The sequence below is a fragment of the Patagioenas fasciata genome, unplaced genomic scaffold (genome assembly GCF_037038585.1).
Source record: "Patagioenas fasciata isolate bPatFas1 unplaced genomic scaffold, bPatFas1.hap1 Unplaced_202, whole genome shotgun sequence".
In the NCBI taxonomy this organism is placed as follows: Eukaryota; Metazoa; Chordata; class Aves; order Columbiformes; family Columbidae; genus Patagioenas; species Patagioenas fasciata.
Window position 1 is genome coordinate 68,493 of NW_027288625.1, and position 17,123 is coordinate 85,615.

Consider the following 17,123-nt stretch of genomic DNA (forward strand, 5'->3'; position numbering starts at 1 on the left):
GACAAAGAGGAGTCCCCTGAATGTCACAATGGGCCCTGGGGACAGGGGGGTGCAGTGGATGTCACAATGGGCCCTGGGGACAATGGGGGGTGTCCAGGATGTCAGAATGACTCCTGAGGACAAGGGGGGGTCCCCATGGTGTCACAATGGGTCCCCAGTGGCAAGGAGGGGTCCCCATGGTGTCACAATAGGCCCTGGGGACAAAGTGGGGTCCAAGAATGTCACAATGGGCCCTGGGGACAAAAGGGGTTGCCATAGTACCACAATGGGCCCTGGGGTCAAAGGGGGTCCCCATGGTGCTACAATGGGCCCTGGGGACAAAGGGGGGTCCTGGGATGTCACAATGGGCCCTGGGGACAAAGGGGGTGTCCCCATGGTGCCACAACGGGCCCTGGAAGCAAGGGGGTGGCCAGGATGTCACAACGGGTCCTGGGGAAAATGGGGGGTGCCCAGGATGTCACAATGGAGCCTGAGGACAAGCGGGGGTCTCCATGGTGTCACAATGGGCCCTGGGGACAATGGGGGGTCCTGGGATGTCACAATGGACCCTGGGGACAAGGGGGTGCCGAGGATGTCACAATGGGCCCTGGGGACAATGGGGGGTCCTGGGACCTCACAATGGGCCCTGAGGACAATGGTGGGTCCCCTGAATGTCAAAATGGGCCCTGGGGACAAAGAGGGGTCCCCTGAATGTCACAATGGGCCCTGGGGTCATGGGGGTGCAGTGGATGTCACAATGGGCCCTGGGGACAACGGGGGGCGTCCAGGATGTGAGAATGAGTCCTGAGGACAAGGCGGGGTCCCCATGGTATCACAATGGGTCCCCAGTGACAAGGAGGGGTCCCCATGGTGTCACAATAGGCCCTGGGGACAAAGTGGGGTCCAAGAATGTCACAATGGGCCCTGGGGACAAAAGCGGTTGCCATGGTGCCACAATGGGCCCTGGGGTCAAAGGGGGTCCCCATGGTGCTACAATGGGCCCTGGGGACAAAGGGGGGTCCTGGGATGTCACAATAGGCCCCAGTGACAAAGAGGGTCCCCAAGATGTCACAATGGGCCCTGGGGACAAAGAGGGGTCCCCTGAATGTCACAATGGGCCCTGGGGACAAGGGTGGTACCCACGGGGTCACAATGGGCCCTGGGCAAAACGGGGGGTCCCCATAGTGTCACAATGGGTCCTGGGGACAATGGGGGGTCCTGGGACGTCTCAATGAGCCCTGGGGACAAGGGGGGGTCCCCAGGATGTCACAATGGGCCCTGGGGACAAAGAGGGGTCCCCTGAATGTCACAATGGGCCCTGGGGACAAGGGGTTGCAGTGGATGTCACAATGGGCCCTGGGGACAATGCGGGGTGTCCAGGATGTGAGAATGAGTCCTGAGGACAAGGGGGGTCCCCATGGTGTCACAATGGGTCCCCAGTGACAAGGAGGGGTCCCCATGGTGTCACAATGGGCCCCAGTGACAAGGAGGGATCCCCAGGATGTCACAATGGGCCCTGGGGACAATGGGGGGTCCTGGGACGTCACAATGGGCCCTGGGGACAAGAGGGGGTCCCCAGGATGTCACAATGGGCCCTGGGGACAAAGAGGGGTCCCCTGAATGTCACAATGGGCCCTGGGGACAAGGGGGTGCCGAGGATGTCACAATGGGCCCTGGGGACAATGGGGGTCCTGGGACGTCACAATGGGCCCTGGGGACACAGAGGGGCCCTAGGACGTCACAATCAGTCCTGGGGACAAGGTGGGGTCCCCTGAGAGTCACAATGAGCCCTGGGAAGAGAGGGGGCTCCCAAGGACATCACAATGGGCCCTGGGAACAATGGGGGGTCCTGGGACGTCACAATTGGCCCTGGGGACAAGGGGGGGGTACCCATAGTGTCACAATGGGTCCTGGGGAAAATGGGGTCCCCAGGATGTCACAATGGGCCCTGGGGACAATGTGGGGTCCTGGGATGTCACAATGGGCCCCAGTGACAAAGGGGGTCCCCTGAATGTTACAATAGGTCCTGAGGACAGTGGGGAGTCCTGGGACGTCACAATGGGCCCTGGGGACAAGGAGGGATCCCCAGGATGTCACAATGGGCCCTGGGGACAACGGGGGGTCCTAAGACGTCACAATGGGCCCTGGGGACAAGCAGGGATCCCCAGGATGTCACAATGGGCCCTGGACACAATGGGGGGTCCTGGGACGTCACAATGGGCCCCGTTGACAAGGGGGCATCCCCAGGATGTCAAAATGCGCCCTGGGGCCCAGGGGGGTCCTGCGATGTCACAATGGGCCCTGGGGACAAAGGAGGTCCCCTGGATGTCACAATGGATTCTGGGGACAAAGGGGATCCCCACGGTATCAGAATGGGCCCTGGGGACAAAGGGGGGTCCTGCGATGTCACAATGAGCCCTGCGGACAAGGGTGGGTCCTGGGACGTCACAGTGGGCCCTGGGGACAAGGGGGTGCAGAGGATGTCACAATGGGCCCTGGGGACAATGTCGGGTCCTGGGACCTCACAATGGGCCCTGGGGACAAGGGGGGGTCCCCATAGTGTCACAGTGGGTCCTGGGGACAAGTGGGGTCCCCAGGATGTGACAATGTGTCCTGGGGACAATGTGGGGTCCTGGGATGTCACAATGGGCCCCAGTGACAAAGGGGCCACCTGAATGTCACAATGGGTCCTGGGGACAATGGGGGGTCCTGGGACGTCACAATGGGCCCTGGGGACAAGAAGGGATCCCCAGGATGTCACAATGGGCCCTGGCGACAATGGGGGGTCCTGGGACGTCACAATGGGCCCCAGTGACAAGGGGGGGTCCCCAGGATGTCACAGTGTGCCCTGGGTACAAAGAGGGGTGCCCTGAATGTCACAATGGGCCCTGGGGACAAGGGGGTGCAGTGGATGTCACAATGGGCCCTGGGGACAATGGGGGGTCCTGGGATGTCACAATGGGTCCCAGTGACAAGTGGGGGTCCCCAGGATGTCACAATGGGCCCTGGGGACAAAGAGGGGTGCCCTGAATGTCACAATGGGCCCTGGGGACAAGGGGGTGCCCTGAATGTCACAATGGGCCCTGGGGACAATGGGGGGTCCTGGAATGTCACAATGGCCCCCAGTGACAAAGGGGTTCCCCATGGTGTCATAATGGGCCCTGGGGACATAAGGGGTCCCCAGGATTTCACAATAGCACTGGGGACAAAGGGGGGTCATGGGATGTCACAATGGGCCCTGGGGACAAGGGAGATCCCCATGGTGTCACAATAAGCCCTGGGGACAAAGTGGGGTCCTGGGATGTCACAATGGGCCCTGGGGACAAAGGGGGGTCCTGGGATGTCACAATGGGGCCCAGTGACAAAGAGGGTCCTCATGGTGCCACAATGGGCCCTGGGGACAAAGGGGGTCCCCTGGATGTCACAATGGGCTCTGGGGACAAGGAGGGTCCCCAGGATGTCACAATGGGCCCTGGGGACAAAGAGCGTCCCCAGCATGTCACAATGGGCCCTGGGGACAAAGAGGGCTCCCCAACATATCACAATGGGCCCTGGGGACAATGGGGGGTCCTGGGACGTCACAATGGGCCCTGGGGACAAGGAGGGATCCACAGGATGTCACAATGGGCCCTGGGGACAATGGGGGGTCCTGGGACGTCACAATGGGCCCTGGGGACAAGGGGGGGTCCCCAGGATGTCACAATGGGCCCTGGGGACAAAGAGGGGTCCCCTGAATGTCACAATGGGCCCTGGGGACAAGGGGGTGCAGTGGATGTCACAATGGGCCCTGGGAACAATGGGGGGCGTCCAGGATGTGAGAATGAGTCCTGAGGACAAGGCAGGGTCCCCATGGTATCACAATGGGTCCCCAGTGACAAGGAGGGGTCCCCATGGTGTCACAATAGGCGCTGGGGACAAAGTGGGGTCCAAGAATGTCACAATGGGCCCTGGGGACAAAAGCGGTTGCCATGGTGCCACAATGGGCCCTGGGGTCAAAGGGGGGTCCTGGGATGTCACAATAGGCCCCAGTGACAAAGAGGGTCCCCAGGATGTCACAATGGGCCCTGGGGACAAAGAGGGGTCCCCTGAATGTCACAATGGGCCCTGGGGACAAGGGGGTGCAGAGGATGTCACAATGGGCCCTGGGGACAAGGGTGGTACCCACGGGGTCACAATGGGCCCTGGGCAAAAGGGGGGGTCCCCATAGTGTCACAATGGGTCCTGGGGACAATGGGGGGTCCTGGGACGTCACAATGGGCTCTGGGGACAAGGGGGGGTCCCCAGGATGTCACAATGGGCCCTGGGGACAAAGAGGGGTCCCCTGAATGTCACAATGGGCCCTGGGGACAAGGGGTTGCAGTGGATGTCACAATGGGCCCTGGGGACAATGCGGGGTGTCCAGGATGTGAGAATGAGTCCTGAGGACAAGGGGGGTCCCCATGGTGTCATAATGGGTCCCCAGTGACAAGGAGGGGTCCCCATGGTGTCACAATGGGCCCCAGTGACAAAGGGGGTCCCCTGAATGTCACAATAGGTCCTGGGGACAATGGGGGGTCCTGGGACGTCACAATGGGCCCTGGCGACAAGGAGGGATCCCCAGGATGTCACAATGGGCCCTGGGGACAAAGAGGGGTCCCCTGAATGTCACAATGGGCCCTGGGGACAAGGGGGTGCAAAGGATGTCACAATGGGCCCTGGGGACAATGGGGGGTCCTCGGACATCACAATGGGCCCTGAAGACAAGGAGGGATCCCCAGGATGTCACAATGGGCCCTGGGGACAAAGAGGAGTCCCCTGAATGTCACAATGGGCCCTGGGGACAGGGGGGTGCAGTGGATGTCACAATGGGCCCTGGGGACAATGGGGGGTGTCCAGGATGTCAGAATGACTCCTGAGGACAAGGGGGGGTCCCCATGGTGTCACAATGGGTCCCCAGTGGCAAGGAGGGGTCCCCATGGTGTCACAATAGGCCCTGGGGACAAAGTGGGGTCCAAGAATGTCACAATGGGCCCTGGGGACAAAAGGGGTTGCCATAGTACCACAATGGGCCCTGGGGTCAAAGGGGGTCCCCATGGTGCTACAATGGGCCCTGGGGACAAAGGGGGGTCCTGGGATGTCACAATGGGCCCTGGGGACAAAGGGGGTGTCCCCATGGTGCCACAACGGGCCCTGGAAGCAAGGGGGTGGCCAGGATGTCACAACGGGTCCTGGGGAAAATGGGGGGTGCCCAGGATGTCACAATGGAGCCTGAGGACAAGCGGGGGTCTCCATGGTGTCACAATGGGCCCTGGGGACAATGGGGGTCCTGGGATGTCACAATGGACCCCGGGGACAAGGGGGTGCCGAGGATGTCACAATGGGCCCTGGGGACAATGGGGGGTCCTGGGACCTCACAATGGGCCCTGAGGACAATGGTGGGTCCCCTGAATGTCAAAATGGGCCCTGGGGACAAAGAGGGGTCCCCTGAATGTCACAATGGGCCCTGGGGTCATGGGGGTGCAGTGGATGTCACAATGGGCCCTGGGGACAATGGGGGGCATCCAGGATGTGAGAATGAGTCCTGAGGACAAGGCGGGGTCCCCATGGTATCACAATGGGTCCCCAGTGACAAGGAGGGGTCCCCATGGTGTCACAATAGGCCCTGGGGACAAAGTGGGGTCCAAGAATGTCACAATGGGCCCTGGGGACAAAAGCGGTTGCCATGGTGCCACAATGGGCCCTGGGGTCAAAGGGGGTCCCCATGGTGCTACAATGGGCCCTGGGGACAAAGGGGGGTCCTGGGATGTCACAATAGGCCCCAGTGACAAAGAGGGTCCCCAGGATGTCACAATGGGCCCTGGGGACAAAGAGGGGTCCCCTGAATGTCACAATGGGCCCTGGGGACAAGGGTGGTACCCACGGGGTCACAATGGGCCCTGGGCAAAACGGGGGGTCCCCATAGTGTCACAATGGGTCCTGGGGACAATGGGGGGTCCTGGGACGTCTCAATGAGCCCTGGGGACAAGGGGGGGTCCCCAGGATGTCACAATGGGCCCTGGGGACAAAGAGGGGTCCCCTGAATGTCACAATGGGCCCTGGGGACAAGGGGTTGCAGTGGATGTCACAATGGGCCCTGGGGACAATGCGGGGTGTCCAGGATGTGAGAATGAGTCCTGAGGACAAGGGGGGTCCCCATGGTGTCACAATGGGTCCCCAGTGACAAGGAGGGGTCCCCATGGTGTCACAATGGGCCCCAGTGACAAGGAGGGATCCCCAGGATGTCACAATGGGCCCTGGGGACAATGGGGGGTCCTGGGACGTCACAATGGGCCCTGGGGACAAGAGGGGGTCCCCAGGATGTCACAATGGGCCCTGGGGACAAAGAGGGGTCCCCTGAATGTCACAATGGGCCCTGGGGACAAGGGGGTGCCGAGGATGTCACAATGGGCCCTGGGGACAATGGGGGTCCTGGGACGTCACAATGGGCCCTGGGGACACAGAGGGGCCCTAGGACGTCACAATCAGTCCTGGGGACAAGGTGGGGTCCCCTGAGAGTCACAATGAGCCCTGGGAAGAGAGGGGGCTCCCAAGGACATCACAATGGGCCCTGGGAACAATGGGGGGTCCTGGGACGTCACAATTGGCCCTGGGGACAAGGGGGGGTACCCATAGTGTCACAATGGGTCCTGGGGAAAATGGGGTCCCCAGGATGTCACAATGGGCCCTGGGGACAATGTGGGGTCCTGGGATGTCACAATGGGCCCCAGTGACAAAGGGGGTCCCCTGAATGTTACAATAGGTCCTGAGGACAGTGGGGAGTCCTGGGACGTCACAATGGGCCCTGGGGACAAGGAGGGATCCCCAGGATGTCACAATGGGCCCTGGGGACAACGGGGGGTCCTAAGACGTCACAATGGGCCCTGGGGACAAGCAGGGATCCCCAGGATGTCACAATGGGCCCTGGACACAATGGGGGGTCCTGGGACGTCACAATGGGCCCCGTTGACAAGGGGGCATCCCCAGGATGTCAAAATGCGCCCTGGGGCCCAGGGGGGTCCTGCGATGTCACAATGGGCCCTGGGGACAAAGGAGGTCCCCTGGATGTCACAATGGATTCTGGGGACAAAGGGGATCCCCACGGTATCAGAATGGGCCCTGGGGACAAAGGGGGGTCCTGCGATGTCACAATGAGCCCTGCGGACAAGGGTGGGTCCTGGGACGTCACAGTGGGCCCTGGGGACAAGGGGGTGCAGAGGATGTCACAATGGGCCCTGGGGACAATGTCGGGTCCTGGGACCTCACAATGGGCCCTGGGGACAAGGGGGGGTCCCCATAGTGTCACAGTGGGTCCTGGGGACAAGTGGGGTCCCCAGGATGTGACAATGTGTCCTGGGGACAATGTGGGGTCCTGGGATGTCACAATGGGCCCCAGTGACAAAGGGGCCACCTGAATGTCACAATGGGTCCTGGGGACAATGGGGGGTCCTGGGACGTCACAATGGGCCCTGGGGACAAGAAGGGATCCCCAGGATGTCACAATGGGCCCTGGCGACAATGGGGGGTCCTGGGACGTCACAATGGGCCCCAGTGACAAGGGGGGGTCCTCAGGATGTCACAGTGTGCCCTGGGTACAAAGAGGGGTGCCCTGAATGTCACAATGGGCCCTGGGGACAAGGGGGTGCAGTGGATGTCACAATGGGCCCTGGGGACAATGGGGGGTCCTGGGATGTCACAATGGGTCCCAGTGACAAGTGGGGGTCCCCAGGATGTCACAATGGGCCCTGGGGACAAAGAGGGGTGCCCTGAATGTCACAATGGGCCCTGGGGACAAGGGGGTGCCCTGAATGTCACAATGGGCCCTGGGGACAATGGGGGGTCCTGGAATGTCACAATGGCCCCCAGTGACAAAGGGGTTCCCCATGGTGTCATAATGGGCCCTGGGGACATAAGGGGTCCCCAGGATTTCACAATAGCACTGGGGACAAAGGGGGGTCATGGGATGTCACAATGGGCCCTGGGGACAAGGGAGATCCCCATGGTGTCACAATAAGCCCTGGGGACAAAGTGGGGTCCTGGGATGTCACAATGGGCCCTGGGGACAAAGGGGGGTCCTGGGATGTCACAATGGGGCCCAGTGACAAAGAGGGTCCTCATGGTGCCACAATGGGCCCTGGGGACAAAGGGGGTCCCCTGGATGTCACAATGGGCTCTGGGGACAAGGAGGGTCCCCAGGATGTCACAATGGGCCCTGGGGACAAAGAGCGTCCCCAGCATGTCACAATGGGCCCTGGGGACAAAGAGGGGTCCCCTGAATGTCACAATGGGCCCTGGGGACAATGGGGTGCAGTGGATGTCACAATGGGCCCTGGGGACAATGGGGGGTGTCCAGGATGTGAGAATGAGTCCTGAGGACAAGGGGGGGTCCCCATGGTGTCACAATAGGTCCTGGGGACAAAGTGGGGTCCAAGAATGTCACAATGGGCCCTGGGGACAAAAGGGGTTGCCATGGTGCCACAATGGGCCCTGGGGTCAAAGGGGGGTCCTGGGATGTCACAATGGGCCCTGGGGACAAGCGGGGGTCTCCATGGTGTCACAATGGGCCCCAGTGACAAAGGGGGTCCCCTGAATGTCACAATAGGTCCTGGGGACAATGGGGATCCTGGGACGTCACAATGGGTACTGGGGACAAGGAGGGATCCCCAGGATGTCACAATGGGCCCTAGGGACAAAGAGGGGTCCACTGAATGTCACAATGGGCCCTGGGGACAAGGAGGGATCCCTAGGATGTCACAATGGCCCCTGGGGACAATGGGGGCCCTGGGACGTCACAATGGGCCCTGGGGACAAGGGGGGGTCCCCAGGATGTCACAATGGGCCCGGGGGACAAAGGGGTGCCGAGGATGTCACAATGGGCCCTGGGGACAATGGGGGGTCCTGGGATGTCACAATGGGCCCTGGGGACAATGGGGGGTCCTGGGATGTCACAATGGGCCCTGGGGACAAGGGGGTCCCCCAGATATCACAATGGGCCCTGGGGACAATGTAAGGTCCTGGGCTGTCACAATGGACCCTGAGGACAAGGGGGGTCCCCAGGATGTCACAATGGGGCCTGGGGACCAGGGGGTATCCTGGGATGTCACAATGGGCCCCAGTGACAAAGGGGGTCCCTATGGTGCCACAATGGGCCATGGGGACAAAGGGGGTCCCCTGGATGTCAGAGTGGGCTCTGGGGACAAGGAGGGTCCCCAGGATGTCACAATGGGCCCTGGGGACAATGTGGGGTCCTGGGATGTCACAATGGGCCCCAGTGACAAAGGGGCCCCCTGAATGTCACAATGGGTCCTGGGGACAATGGGGGGCCCTGGGGACTAGGAGGGATCGCCAGGATGTCACAATGGTCCCTGGGGACAATGGGGGGTCCTGGGACGTCACAATGGGCCCCAGTGAGAAGGGGGGTCCCCAGGATGTCACAATGGGCTCTGGGGACAAAGAGGGGTCCCCTGAATGTCACAATGGGCCCTGGGGACAAGGGGGTGCAGTGGATGTCACAATGGGCCCTGGGGACAATGGGGGGTCCTGGAATGTCACAATGGGCCTTGGGGACAATGGGGGTCCCCAGGATGTCACAATGGGCCCTGGGGACAATGGGGTTGCCCAGGATGTCACAATGGGCCCTGGGGACAATGGGAGAACCCAAGGTGTCAGAACGAGCCCTGGGGACAAAGTGAAATCCTGGAATGTCACAATGGCCCCAGTGACAAAGGGGTTCCCCACGGTGTCACAATGGGCCCTGGGGACAAAAGGGGTCCCCAGGATTTCACAATAGCACTGGGGACAAAGGGGGGTCATGGGATGTCACAATGGGCCCTGGGGACAAGGGAGATTCCCATGGCGTCACAATAAGCCCTGGGGACAAAGTGGGGTCCTGGGATGTCACAATGGGCCCCAGTGACAAAGAGGGTCCTCATGGTGCCACAATGGGCCCTGGGGACAAAGGGGGTCCCCTGGATGTCACAATGGGCTCTGGGGACAAGGAGGGTCCCCAGGATGTCACAATGGGCCCTGTGGACAAAGAGCGTCCCCAGCATGTCACAATGGGCCCTGGGGACAATGGGGGGTCCCCACGGTATCAGAATGGGCCCTGGGGACAAAGGGGGTCCCCTGAATGTCACAATGGGCCCTGGGGACAGTGGGGGGTCCTGGGACGTCTCAATGAGCCCTGGGGACAAGGGGGGGTCCCCAGGATGTCACAATGGGCCCTGGGGACAAAGAGGGGTCCCCTGAATGTCACAATGGGACCTGGGGACAAGGGGGTGCAGTGGATGTCACAATGGGCCCTGGGGACAATGGGGGGTGTCCAGGATGTGAGAATGAGTCCTGAGGACAAGGGGGGGTCCCCATGGTGTCACAATGGGTCCCCAGTGACAAGGAGGGGTCCCCATGGTGTCACAATAGGCCCTGGGGACAAAGTGGGGTCCAAGAATGTCACAATGGGCCCTGGGGACAAAAGGGGTTGCCATGGTGCCACAATGGGCCCTGGGGTCAAAGGGGGTCCCCATGGTGCTACAATGGCCCTGGGGACAAAGGGGGGTCCTGGGATGTCACAATGGGCCCTGGGGACAAAGGGGGTATCCCCATGGTGCCACAACGGGCCCTGGGAGCAAGGGGGTGGCCAGGATGTCACAATGGGTCCTGGGGAAAATGGGGGGTGCCCAGGATGTCACAATGGACCCTGAGGACAAGCGGGGGTCTCCATGGTGTCACAATGGGCCCCAGTGACAAAGGGGCTCCCCTGAATGTCACAGTAGGTCCTGGGGACAATGGGGGGTGCTGGGACGTCACAATGGGCCCTGGGGACAAGGAGGGATCCCCAGGATGTCACAATGGGTCCTGGGGAAAATGGGGGGTGCCCAGGATGTCACAATGGGCCCTGGAGACAAGGGGGTGTCCCTAGGATGTCACAATGGGCCCTGCGGACAAGGGTGGTACCCACGGTGTCACAATAAGCCCTGGGGACAAAGTGGGGTCCTGGGATGTCACAATGGGCCCTGGGGACAAAGGGGGGTCCTGGGATGTCACAATGGGGCCCAGTGACAAAGAGGGTCCTCATGGTGCCACAATGGGCCCTGGGGACAAAGGGGGTCCCCTGGATGTCACAATGGGCTCTGGGGACAAGGAGGGTCCCCAGGATGTCACAATGGGCCCTGGGGACAAAGAGCGTCCCCAGCATGTCACAATGGGCCCTGGGGACAAAGAGGGGTCCCCTGAATGTCACAATGGGCCCTGGGGACAATGGGGTGCAGTGGATGTCACAATGGGCCCTGGGGACAATGGGGGGTGTCCAGGATGTGAGAATGAGTCCTGAGGACAAGGGGGGGTCCCCATGGTGTCACAATAGGTCCTGGGGACAAAGTGGGGTCCAAGAATGTCACAATGGGCCCTGGGGACAAAAGGGGTTGCCATGGTGCCACAATGGGCCCTGGGGTCAAAGGGGGGTCCTGGGATGTCACAATGGGCCCTGGGGACAAGCGGGGGTCTCCATGGTGTCACAATGGGCCCCAGTGACAAAGGGGGTCCCCTGAATGTCACAATAGGTCCTGGGGACAATGGGGATCCTGGGACGTCACAATGGGTACTGGGGACAAGGAGGGATCCCCAGGATGTCACAATGGGCCCTAGGGACAAAGAGGGGTCCACTGAATGTCACAATGGGCCCTGGGGACAAGGAGGGATCCCTAGGATGTCACAATGGCCCCTGGGGACAATGGGGGCCCTGGGACGTCACAATGGGCCCTGGGGACAAGGGGGGGTCCCCAGGATGTCACAATGGGCCCGGGGGACAAAGGGGTGCCGAGGATGTCACAATGGGCCCTGGGGACAATGGGGGGTCCTGGGATGTCACAATGGGCCCTGGGGACAATGGGGGGTCCTGGGATGTCACAATGGGCCCTGGGGACAAGGGGGTCCCCCAGATATCACAATGGGCCCTGGGGACAATGTAAGGTCCTGGGCTGTCACAATGGACCCTGAGGACAAGGGGGGTCCCCAGGATGTCACAATGGGGCCTGGGGACCAGGGGGTATCCTGGGATGTCACAATGGGCCCCAGTGACAAAGGGGGTCCCTATGGTGCCACAATGGGCCATGGGGACAAAGGGGGTCCCCTGGATGTCAGAGTGGGCTCTGGGGACAAGGAGGGTCCCCAGGATGTCACAATGGGCCCTGGGGACAATGTGGGGTCCTGGGATGTCACAATGGGCCCCAGTGACAAAGGGGCCCCCTGAATGTCACAATGGGTCCTGGGGACAATGGGGGGCCCTGGGGACTAGGAGGGATCGCCAGGATGTCACAATGGTCCCTGGGGACAATGGGGGGTCCTGGGACGTCACAATGGGCCCCAGTGAGAAGGGGGGTCCCCAGGATGTCACAATGGGCTCTGGGGACAAAGAGGGGTCCCCTGAATGTCACAATGGGCCCTGGGGACAAGGGGGTGCAGTGGATGTCACAATGGGCCCTGGGGACAATGGGGGGTCCTGGAATGTCACAATGGGCCTTGGGGACAATGGGGGTCCCCAGGATGTCACAATGGGCCCTGGGGACAATGGGGTTGCCCAGGATGTCACAATGGGCCCTGGGGACAATGGGAGAACCCAAGGTGTCAGAACGAGCCCTGGGGACAAAGTGAAATCCTGGAATGTCACAATGGCCCCAGTGACAAAGGGGTTCCCCACGGTGTCACAATGGGCCCTGGGGACAAAAGGGGTCCCCAGGATTTCACAATAGCACTGGGGACAAAGGGGGGTCATGGGATGTCACAATGGGCCCTGGGGACAAGGGAGATTCCCATGGCGTCACAATAAGCCCTGGGGACAAAGTGGGGTCCTGGGATGTCACAATGGGCCCCAGTGACAAAGAGGGTCCTCATGGTGCCACAATGGGCCCTGGGGACAAAGGGGGTCCCCTGGATGTCACAATGGGCTCTGGGGACAAGGAGGGTCCCCAGGATGTCACAATGGGCCCTGTGGACAAAGAGCGTCCCCAGCATGTCACAATGGGCCCTGGGGACAATGGGGGGTCCCCACGGTATCAGAATGGGCCCTGGGGACAAAGGGGGTCCCCTGAATGTCACAATGGGCCCTGGGGACAGTGGGGGGTCCTGGGACGTCTCAATGAGCCCTGGGGACAAGGGGGGGTCCCCAGGATGTCACAATGGGCCCTGGGGACAAAGAGGGGTCCCCTGAATGTCACAATGGGACCTGGGGACAAGGGGGTGCAGTGGATGTCACAATGGGCCCTGGGGACAATGGGGGGTGTCCAGGATGTGAGAATGAGTCCTGAGGACAAGGGGGGGTCCCCATGGTGTCACAATGGGTCCCCAGTGACAAGGAGGGGTCCCCATGGTGTCACAATAGGCCCTGGGGACAAAGTGGGGTCCAAGAATGTCACAATGGGCCCTGGGGACAAAAGGGGTTGCCATGGTGCCACAATGGGCCCTGGGGTCAAAGGGGGTCCCCATGGTGCTACAATGGCCCTGGGGACAAAGGGGGGTCCTGGGATGTCACAATGGGCCCTGGGGACAAAGGGGGTATCCCCATGGTGCCACAACGGGCCCTGGGAGCAAGGGGGTGGCCAGGATGTCACAATGGGTCCTGGGGAAAATGGGGGGTGCCCAGGATGTCACAATGGACCCTGAGGACAAGCGGGGGTCTCCATGGTGTCACAATGGGCCCCAGTGACAAAGGGGCTCCCCTGAATGTCACAGTAGGTCCTGGGGACAATGGGGGGTGCTGGGACGTCACAATGGGCCCTGGGGACAAGGAGGGATCCCCAGGATGTCACAATGGGTCCTGGGGAAAATGGGGGGTGCCCAGGATGTCACAATGGGCCCTGGAGACAAGGGGGTGTCCCTAGGATGTCACAATGGGCCCTGCGGACAAGGGTGGTACCCACGGTGTCACAATGGTCACTGGGCACAAGGGGGGGTCCCTATAGTGTCACAATGGGTCCTGGGGACAAGTGGGCTCCCCAGGATGTCACAAGGGCCCTGGGGACAATGTGGGGTCCTGGGATGTCACAATGGGCCCCCGTGACAAACAGGGGCCCCTGAATGTCACAATGGGCCCTGGGGACAATGGGGGTCCTGGGACGTCCCAATGGGCCCTGGGGACAAGGAGGGATCCCCAGGATGTCAAAATGGGCCCTGGGGACAATAGCGGGTCCTGGGACGTCCCAATGGGCCCTGGGGACAAGCAGGGATCCCCAGGATGTCACAATGGGCCCTGGGGACAATGGCGGGTTCTGGGACGTCACATTGGGCCCTGGGGACAAGGGGGGTCCCCAGGATGTCACAATGGGCCCTGGGGAAAAAGAGGGGTCCCCTGAATGTCACAATGGGCCCTGGGGACAAGGGGGTGCTGAGGATGTCACAATGGGCCCTGAGGACAATGGTGGGTCCCCTGAATGTCACAATGGGCCCTGGGGACAACGGGGGGTCCGCAGGATGTCACAATGGGCACTGGGGACAAAGGGTGGGTCCCCATGGTGTCACAATGGGCCCAAGTGACAAGGAGGGTCCCCACGGTGCCAGGATGGGTCCTGGGGACAAGGGCGTCCCCCAGATGTCACAATAAGCCCTGGGGACAAAGTGGGGTCCTGGGATGTCACAATGGGCCCTGGGGACAATGGGAGTCCCCAAGGTGTCAGAACGAGCCCTGGGGACAAAGTGGAATCCTGGAATGTCACAATGGTCCCCAGTGACAAAGGGGTTCCCCATGGTGCCACAATGGGCCCTGGGGACAAAAGGGGTCCCCAGGATTTCACAATGGCCCTGGGGACAAAGGGGGGTCCTGGGATGTCACAATGGGCCCTGGGGACAAAGGGGGTGTCCCCATGGTGCCACAACGGGCCCTGGGAGCAAGGGGGTGGCCAGGATGTCACAATGGGTCCTGGGGAAAATGGGGGGTGCCCAGGATGTCACAATGGACCCTGAGGACAAGCGGGGGTCTCCATGGTGTCACAATGGACCCCAGTGACAAAGGGGCTCCCCTGAATGTCACAGTAGGTCCTGGGGACAATGGGGGGTGCTGGGACGTCACAATGGGCCCTGGGGACAACGAGGGATCCCCAGGATGTCACAATGGGCCCTGGGGACAAAGAGGGGTCCCCTGAATGTCACAATGGGCCCTGGGGACAAGGGGGTGCAGAGGATGTCACAATGGGCCCTGGGGACAATGTGGGGTCCTGCGATGTCACAATAGGCCCCAGTGACAAAGGGGGTCCCCTGAATGTCACAATGCGTCCTGGGGACAATGGGGGGTCCTGGGACGTCACAATGGGCCCTGGGGACAAGGAGGGATCCCCAGGATGTCACAATGGGCCCTGGGGACAATGGGCGGTCCTGGGACGTCACAATGGGCCCTGGGGACAAGAGGGGGTCCCCTGGATGTCACAATGGGCTCTGGGGACAAGGGGGGTCCCCAGGACGTCACAATGGGCCCTGGGGACAAAGGGGGGTGTCGACGGTGTCACAATGGGCCCCAGTGTCAAAGGGGGTCCCCATGGTGCCACAATGGGCCCTGGAGACAAAGGGGGTCCCTTGGATGTCACAATGGGCTCTGGGGACAAGGAGGGTCCCCAGGATGTCACAATGGGCCCTGGGGACAATGGGGGGTCCTTAGAATTCACAATGGGCCCTGGGGACAAATAGGGGTCCCCTGAATGTCACAATCGGCCCTGGGGACAATAGCGGGTCCTGGGACGTCACAATGGGCCCCAGTGACAAGAGGGGGTCCCCAGGATGTCACAATGGGCCCTGGGAACAAACAGGGGTCCCCGGAATGTCACAATGGGCCCTGGGGACAAGGGGGTGCAGAGGATGTCACAATGGGCCCTGGGGACAATGGGGGGTCCTGGGACGTCACAATGGGCCCTGCGGACAAGGAGGGATCCCCAGGATGTCACAATGGGCCCTGGGGACAATGGGGGGTCCTGGGACGTCACAATGAGCCCTGCGGACAAGGGTGGTACCCAGGATGTCACAATGGGCCCTGGGAACAAGGGGGGGTCCCCATAGTGTCACAATGGGCCCTGGGAACAATGGGGGGTCCTGGGACGTCACAATGGGCTGTGGGGACAAGGGGGGGTCCCCAGGATGTCACAATGTGCCCTGGGTTTCAAAGAGGCGTCCCCTGAATGTCACAATGGGCCCTGGGGACAACGGGGGTTCCTAAGACGTCACAATGGGCCCTGAGGACAAGGAGGGATCCCCAGGATGTCACAATGGGCCCTGGGGACAATGGGGGGTCCTGGGACGTCAGAATGGGCCCTGGGGACAAGGGGGTGCAGTGGATGTCACAATGGGCCCTGGGGACAATGGGGGGTCCTGGAATGTCACAATGGGCCCTGGGGACAAAGGGGATGTCCACATGGCGCCACAATGGGCCCTGGGAGCAAGGGGGTCCCCAGGATGTCACAATGGGTCCTGGGGACAATGGGAGGTGCCCAAGATGTCACAATGGACCCTGAGGACAAGCAGGGGTCTCCATGGTGTCACAATGGGTCCCCAGTGACAAGGGGGGGTCCCCATGGTGTCACAATGGGCCCTGGGGACAAACGTGGTTCCCCTCAATATCAAAATGGGTCCTGGGGACAAAGTGGGCTCCTCGGATGTCACAATGGACACTGGGGACAACGGGAGGTCCTGGGATGTCACAATGGGCCCTGGGGACAAAGTTGGTCCCCACGATGTCTCAATGAGCCCCAGTGACAAAGGGGGGTCCCCAGGATGTCACAATGGGCCGTGGGGACAATGAGGGGTCCTGGGACATCACAATGGGTCCTGGGGACAAGGGGGGGACCCCTGAATGTCACAATGGGCCCTGGGGACAATGTGGGGTCCTGGGATGTCACAATGGGCCCCAGTGCCAAAGGGGGTCCCCTGAATGTCACAATGGGCCCTGGGGACAATGGGGGATCCTGGGACGTCACAATGGGCCCTGGGGACAAGGGGGGTGTCCCCTGAATGTCACAATGGGCCCTGGGGACAATGTGGGGTCCTGGGATGTCACAATGGGCCCCAGTGACAAAGGGGGTCCCCTGAATGTCACAATGGGCTCTAGGGACAATGGGGGGTCCTGGGAAGTCACAATGGGCCCTGGGGACAAGGGG